Genomic DNA, 7218 nt, shown 5'->3' on the forward strand with positions numbered 1-7218 from the left:
GCTAACAGAATATTTCTGTATTATTGGTGGATATATGAAGTTATTAAGAAAGTTTTACTCGGTTTCATTGCTATAACTACGATTTTGGAGTATGGAAAATATTATATCAATGAACATTTATTCTAATCTAAACTTGAATCAGAACGAAATTCAGGTCACCTCAGCCCATGAAAATGTTTTCGATGTTCTGACAGTCAAACCTCACCTGATATGCTGATAGAAATAACCTCAACATTTTCCACAAGGCCAGCCAATCATAAGTTGTTTTCATCTTTCCGCCTGTCAGTCAAATGCGCGTCACAAAAATGTTTCAAATGTCTTCTTCTCAACAGATCATCACCATGAGCTGGATGTATGTCTTTCTACCCATCGTCTGGGGTAAAATATTAATATTTTTAATATTCATTTAATATTTAATATTCAATAATACACAAATTGTATATGTTGTACAGTAGGCCTATTATCTTGTTCAACAAAAACTTTTAATGATGGATTACTATATCATTACTATATATTATTACTTATATATTTGAACACACATCATTCGATAGTCTCTATGTTGCTTCTTATTTCTTCATTCTGACTATTTTATATTTTATATTTTTAATTCAAGGTGCTGTTGTGTCCTCTTACACAGTAGTGGAGCTGACCGTGAGTCCAGGAGAAGACGTTACTGTACCTTGTGAATGTAAACTCTCACCTGGTGAAACTATTGTTTGGTACAGGAACTGTTCTCATGCGAATCAGCCAAGATTTACTCTGAAAGGGTATAACGCAGATAAAGGCATGGATTATGAAGAGAATGGAAGCCATTCCTCCCATTTATATATGAGGTGGAATAATTCGTCAAACTCATACAACTTACTGATTAAAAACATCACTGATTCTCACCTTGGTCTCTACTACTGTGGAACTACAAAACCGGTTGTGATAGATAGAAACAATTCGAAGATAATTCGAAAATATATCCACAGATATGGAAATGTGACGAGGATTTCATTTGGTAAGTTGACTCTGTGTAGATGTGTATAGCCATTAGAAATTGTTAGCACAAAAAATGCTCCATTAAAGTAAGAAAATCAATGTTCTCAAGATGGGTTGATATTCTCATCGTAGATATTTGTGCCACTAACTAGATAAAAGATTTACCCTTAGCGTTAAAGTCCTATACACACCCTGCACTTTTATCTCCAGATACAAGTGCAGGATATTGGTATGTATTGTTTAATGTATAACTTGTTATCAGTGCATTGTAGAGGGTAGAGAGATGATTGATTCATTAAATATGTATCATTGATTAGTTGATTTATTATTTTTCTGACATTGGAATTTTTTTTGTGATTTCTTGCAATATGCAGTATATATTGACAACATGCAGTATACATTAAATTGTAAAAGGGTAAAAACTATATATTATATATATATATAAAATATATAGTTTTTACCCTTTTACAATTTAATATTTTTTATTGCTGCATGTGGTCATATATAACTAAATAAATATAGTTATATAGATTATTTTTATATATATATATATATAATATTTTTTTAATCTTTTAGTTAAGCCTCTAGATGTATGTGCAGACTGTGGACAGTGCTGGAGGCTGCTGGTCATCCTAAGTTCCTCCTCTGCTCTTCTCCTCTTCCTCCTCTCATTCTCGGTCGTCTACCTCCACTGCAGAAGGAAAGGTAGCGAATATATCTCTGTTAACTGTCATCTTCTGTATCTTGAGAACACCTATGCTAGATATTGTCTTCTGTATGAGCAGTAACTGTCTCCCTGCGCTGGTTTTGTGATGTAATATTGACTGTGTTTCTTTAAGATGTTGCTCAGGGAACATCCAGCAGTATGGATATAACACCTATCAGGAACCAGGTAACGTATAGTTCATATACATTTCTGATGTAATGGTAGATCCAATGTATGAATTACATTTACATGTTTAGTGGAGCGCTGTACAAAGATGTTGACTGAAGGCTGAATGAACAACAATGGACCCAGTGTTCAGTGATAGTCAGGTGTTATAGGACGCAGTGAGAGAAGTACATTCAAAAGAGCTTCATGTGATTCTTTAAGAGTTCAGAGTAGCTGCTTCCTGTAGAGTCGCCTCATCAGGGTGTAACAAGGGAGACACACTTAAGCAGTGTTCAATAGTTTGATATGAGACGGGAAACCAACTAATATGTTGATGATGATATGGTAACGCAAAGTGTACATTGTTTTGATGATGCAATGGTTCTGCAGAGATAATGATGTAATAGTAATATTAATAGATGTATCTGTCTCTCTCAGGATGAGGATGGCCTGTTTTACGCTACACTAGATATCCCTCTACGTTCTCAGAGACCTAAAAAGAAGAGAGTCCAACCCTCAGAGTTCAGCACCTATTCAGCCATCAATACTAAGAGGATGTGACCATGACCAAGTCTTTTACTACAAATACAAGGACTCTACTTCTTCAATATGAATTCAGCTTTGTGCTTTCTAGAGGAGGAAGACTATATCATTTTCCGCTTCAGTCTCAATAAAATGCATGTGATATAGTAAAGCTTGTTCGGAAGTATGTTTCAAATATCATATACTGTTTCCATATTGTTTGTCAATAGTATAAATCCAATAATGCGTTTTTGGCTATGTTTATTCACTACATTATTAGATATTGTTTGTTGTTCATTGTTTACTATGTAGTAAGATGGAGTAAACGGAAATGTACAAAGGACTCTATTGTATCAGGTTATGATCTGGAGCTAGCTAAAGCTATTCTGCGTAGGTTGTCATTTTTGCTTGGCAGTCTCTACTCCTTGTCTTACAAGTAGGATGCTGGCAGCCTCTTAAATATCCCAAGAACACGTCATTATAACAAAAATACCTTTAACATTTTACAAAAAGGCTCCATTAATGAACCATTAATTAAGTCTTCATTCAAATAATATTAAATCTATAAATATAGTGTTAAAGGAAAACAATGGGATTTCTTCAACCTGTACCCTTTATTGCAATCATTTCGGTTCTAAGGGACTAATACAGACCACAATTTTTGATGGTCCAGTATTGAGCGAGAAGGTAAACTGGAAAAATGGGGACTCCCGATTATTTTCGAACATAGTGGAGAGGATCTTTGTAGAAAATTAAAATGGTTTTCTTTACCTTTCGCCTTGATCTGTTTGTTATTGTGTCAAATCAAGTCTTATTTAAAGATAAGTCTAGCTTATTAAGAGTTCAGTTATTGCAAAAGGAGAACAGTGGATCTGTGAGTTAGAGCTGGAGAGAGATGGTTGTGTTGGACTACAGAAATTGTAGATTAGTGTTATCTAAAAGATTTGGTTGAACGAGAGTTGAGTTGTATTGACAATAGGGAAAATCCCAGCAACATCAAGATGTCAGAGATCTCCATGAGCGAGACAAAATAACAAACAGAATGGATGAAATGAAAGGTAGAGAAAAATGTTTTATCTCTCTGTAGGGTTCCTTTCCATAATGTTGTCAGCCATGTGTACCAGTCAGTCAGTGGCAAAAAGCAGCCCTTTAAGAGAACATAAATTGAGGGGTGCTGTTGCCCCAAAGATAAGCTTTGGGGCCCTTCTCGTAGATTACAGCTGAAGCTTCTTGCTCAATACTGGACATATTTTCAATTATTTTTTCTTCAACCTAAAATTATCAGAAAATAGGGCCCAAGTGGAGAAATTTATTTTTTCTGGTTGGTGAATTAAGCCTAATTCCTTTGCTGCTGGAACAATATTTTCATTCATGTTGACATCTTTAGTTTTCAATGATGAACAAGTGTGTGGCAATATAATCACATTAAAATACATAAAAAGGCTAAGAAAACTGTCAAAATATATTTAGCAATATGAAGGTTATTCGTGAGGGCTGTTGTAAAATACAAGAGGTCTGCTAATTCAGTGACTGAATAGACTGCAGCAAGTGTTGTGTTTTTCAGCTACAGGATGCTGTTGTGGTTTTCCTGTCTACTTCTCATCAGTTAATTGTTAGCATGTTCACTCCATTTTTATTTTTTTGGGTTATGTGCACATATATGGTGGTATATATAGAGTGTGGTGTCATGAAAAGTTCATTTTCATTTGGTCACATTCGTTCTAATCTAATATTAGCATTTGCCATGGAGACTAAAATAACACACTGAATAAACGAATCAAAGACTTCCGGTTATCTGCCAAGCAACACAACGACATCTGCAAGTGCTCCACTCGGGTTAATCAGTGGAGTGGAGTCCATTTGACCTAATACAAACAATAAATAATGCAAGTCATATAAAATAAAATACATGCTCATTCATTTGTTTGTGTCATCAGCTACTCCAGCAGTTAAGGTGAAGAACTGAAGGGATGTCCCACCGTTTCACAGCTTCTGTTAATGAAAATAATGAACATATTGTCAGAAATTAACAAACTGAAGCCTTACTAACACGGAGGTTTAGCATGTTAAATTAAGTGAGTACACTTCCTTGCCTGTTGAGATTTTTCATGATTTGTAAATTTACGTTCATTGATTGAAAATAAGGCAACAGTACTTACTTAGTGCTCCGAATCTTCACCAAGCATCTTTGTGTAGCTGCTGCAGACTGGAGTTTTTTTTTCCGCCTCCAATAAATTTTCAGACAAAAACAGATTTCAAATCAATGCAAATTAAAGTTCTGATATTCATGAAAGTACTGGTCCCATAGTCCAATTTTGGATAAGTACAGACCAGAATAAAAACTAGGTAATTGACATCGATAGAAACGTTGAGTAATCCTCAGGGAGATTGAAGTGGTAAAGCCTCTCAAGGGTTTAAGTTGACGTAGGCTTATATTCTGGGCCTGATGTGGCTAGACATAATATGACTTGACCTGGCTCGAATCAGGCTCTCACTGATTTGTCCGGGTCCATCGGTGTTTGCTGGGATTCCACTCCAGATGTTACAGACAAAGACCGGCTCAAATTCATAATGCGATATTTATCTTTTGATGGCATCATTGTAGGTTTTTTTTTCAAGTTTCAGTGAATTCAGAGTCATTGAGGAGAGTCATTTTGCCAGTCTGTTCTTGGAGTTCTACAAGACATTGGTAATGATATCAATAACGGCAGATGCCAGTGTTATGATAATGCCGCCAACATGTCCGGTATTTACAACTAACTGACCCTTTGGGCGAGTGACTTCCTGCGCTGCACACACAGTTAATTTTAGTAGGGATTAACAGTGTTAACTGCTGTCTCAAGGCTGCAGTTAACACTGTTAATGTGCAGGAGCCAAGCCAGACACTGTTCAATTTAGAAAAGTTTATCAATTCAGGAACAAACAACCGGTTTGGGGGACAGCCGTCCGGTACTATCAGTTCCCTGTCTGACCCCTTTCTCAATGCTCCAAGTGACAGCCCCCACCATGCAGGAAGGGGGAAGGATATGGTGGGTAACCTTGGAGCAGAACCAGGGTCAACAGGCGAGATAGAGCATCAGCCTTTATGTTCTTCGAGAGAGTTGCTTGGAAACTTGTTATCAGTTCATTGTAGAGGGTAGAGAATCGATCGATTCATTAAATATGTATCATTGATTAGTTGATTTACTATTTTTCGCTGGATTTGTGGTGTTACATTGACTGTTTGTGATTCTTTAAGATGAAGACCTCCATGTTGCTCAGAGAACGCCCAGCAGTAGAGATGTAACATCAATCAGGAACCAGGTTATATATAGTTCATATATTTAAGTACATTTGTGATGTAATGGTAGAGGACACTGTGGAGAACATTCACATGTTATGATGGAGCGCTGTACAAAGATGTTGACATCAATTGACCCAATGTTCAGCGATAGTCAGGTGTCATAAGACACAGGAAGAGAAGTACATTTAGCAGAGCTTCATGTGTTTTTCTAAGAGTCAAGAGTAGCTGCTTCCTGTAGAGTCGCCTCATAAGACAACTATTATGTTGATGATGTAATGCTATGATGTATGTTGATTATTCAATGTTACAGCAACGTGTACAGTATGTTGAAGATGTAATGGTGTAGCAGAGAGTAAAGTAGGGTAATGATGTATTAGTAGTATTAATGGTTATCCCTAACCCTGTCTCTCTCAGGATGAGGATGGCCTGTGTTACGCTACACTGGATATTCCTCTACGTTCTCAGAGACCTACAAAAAAGAGTCTAACACTCAGAGTTCAGCACCTACTCAGCCATCAATACTAAGATGATTTGACCATGGCCAATTTTTTCATCACAAACACAAGGGCTTTCTCAATATGATACATCTTTGTCCTGTCAAGAGGAGGAAGAATATAATTTTCCACTTCGGTCTCAAGATAATGCAAACATTTAAGAAAGTAAGACTGATATTATATTTGCAATTTAGATTATGAGAAAGTGTTTGTTGTAATGGTTTATTATCTATTAAGATTGAGTGAAGGTATATGTACAAAGGCTTTACTCTTCAATGGATCATCATTGTAGATAGCTGTACTGTTTAACGGTTTGACCCTAAAGAGTTACCGTACTATGAGTGGGTCTCGCGGGATTAACTTCACGTGATTTGGTTGCGATTACCCGGAACTCGTGGTACATGGATTCTCTGTTAAACTGTGGTCATCAATAAATAAGATTCTAACTTTACCTTCCGGATACCTTATTGATCAAACCAACATGGTGTCAGAAGTGGGATGCTTCCTGAAGACATCACCCGGACAACTTAATCTCTAGGAACGTTAACTTTGAAGTCTCGACCGCGTTAAGCGAAACCATCGAAATGGCAGATGGATTCAGACGTCCGGACCCTCTCGTTTTCGACGAGAATGTGGCACTGCACTGGCGCAAGTTTGAACAAGAATATGACATTTTCATTGCCGCCGCACACGGCGATAAACCTGCCCGAACAAGAGCTTATATACTCCTCAACCTCACAGGACCGGAGGCTATAGAGAGGGAGCGGTCATTCACCTATGTGTCCGCAGTACTAGGAGAGGATGATAACGTCGTCGTTCAAGCAGAATCTAGAGAGAACCCCAAGTGTCTTAAAATAAAGTTTAAAGAAATATGCAACCCTGAATCAAACGTGATAATGGAGAGGCCCAACTTCAACACCAGACACCAAAAACCTGGCGAAACAATCGAGGCATACGTGAGTACACTGAGAAACCAGGCTAAAAACTATAATTTGGTGCATTGGAAAACGAACTGATAAGAGACAGACTAGTCTGTGGAATAAGTAGCGACAGTGTCAGACGTA

At 37.2% G+C, this 7218-nt stretch overlaps 1 long non-coding RNA gene across 1 annotated transcript; it reads left to right on the forward strand.

Moving 5' to 3' along the window:
* Positions 1 to 329: 329 nt before the first annotated feature.
* On the forward strand, positions 330 to 3150 carry LOC307071707. The gene is made up of 5 exons (XR_013811637.1): positions 330 to 378; positions 614 to 1003; positions 1561 to 1689; positions 1824 to 1876; positions 2294 to 3150. It is a non-coding gene; the product is annotated as an uncharacterized lncRNA (long non-coding RNA).
* Positions 3151 to 7218: the final 4068 nt, after the last annotated feature.

This window comes from Pollachius pollachius (genome assembly GCF_949987615.1).
Source record: "Pollachius pollachius genome assembly, chromosome: 2".
NCBI classification, from domain to species: domain Eukaryota; kingdom Metazoa; phylum Chordata; class Actinopteri; order Gadiformes; family Gadidae; genus Pollachius; species Pollachius pollachius.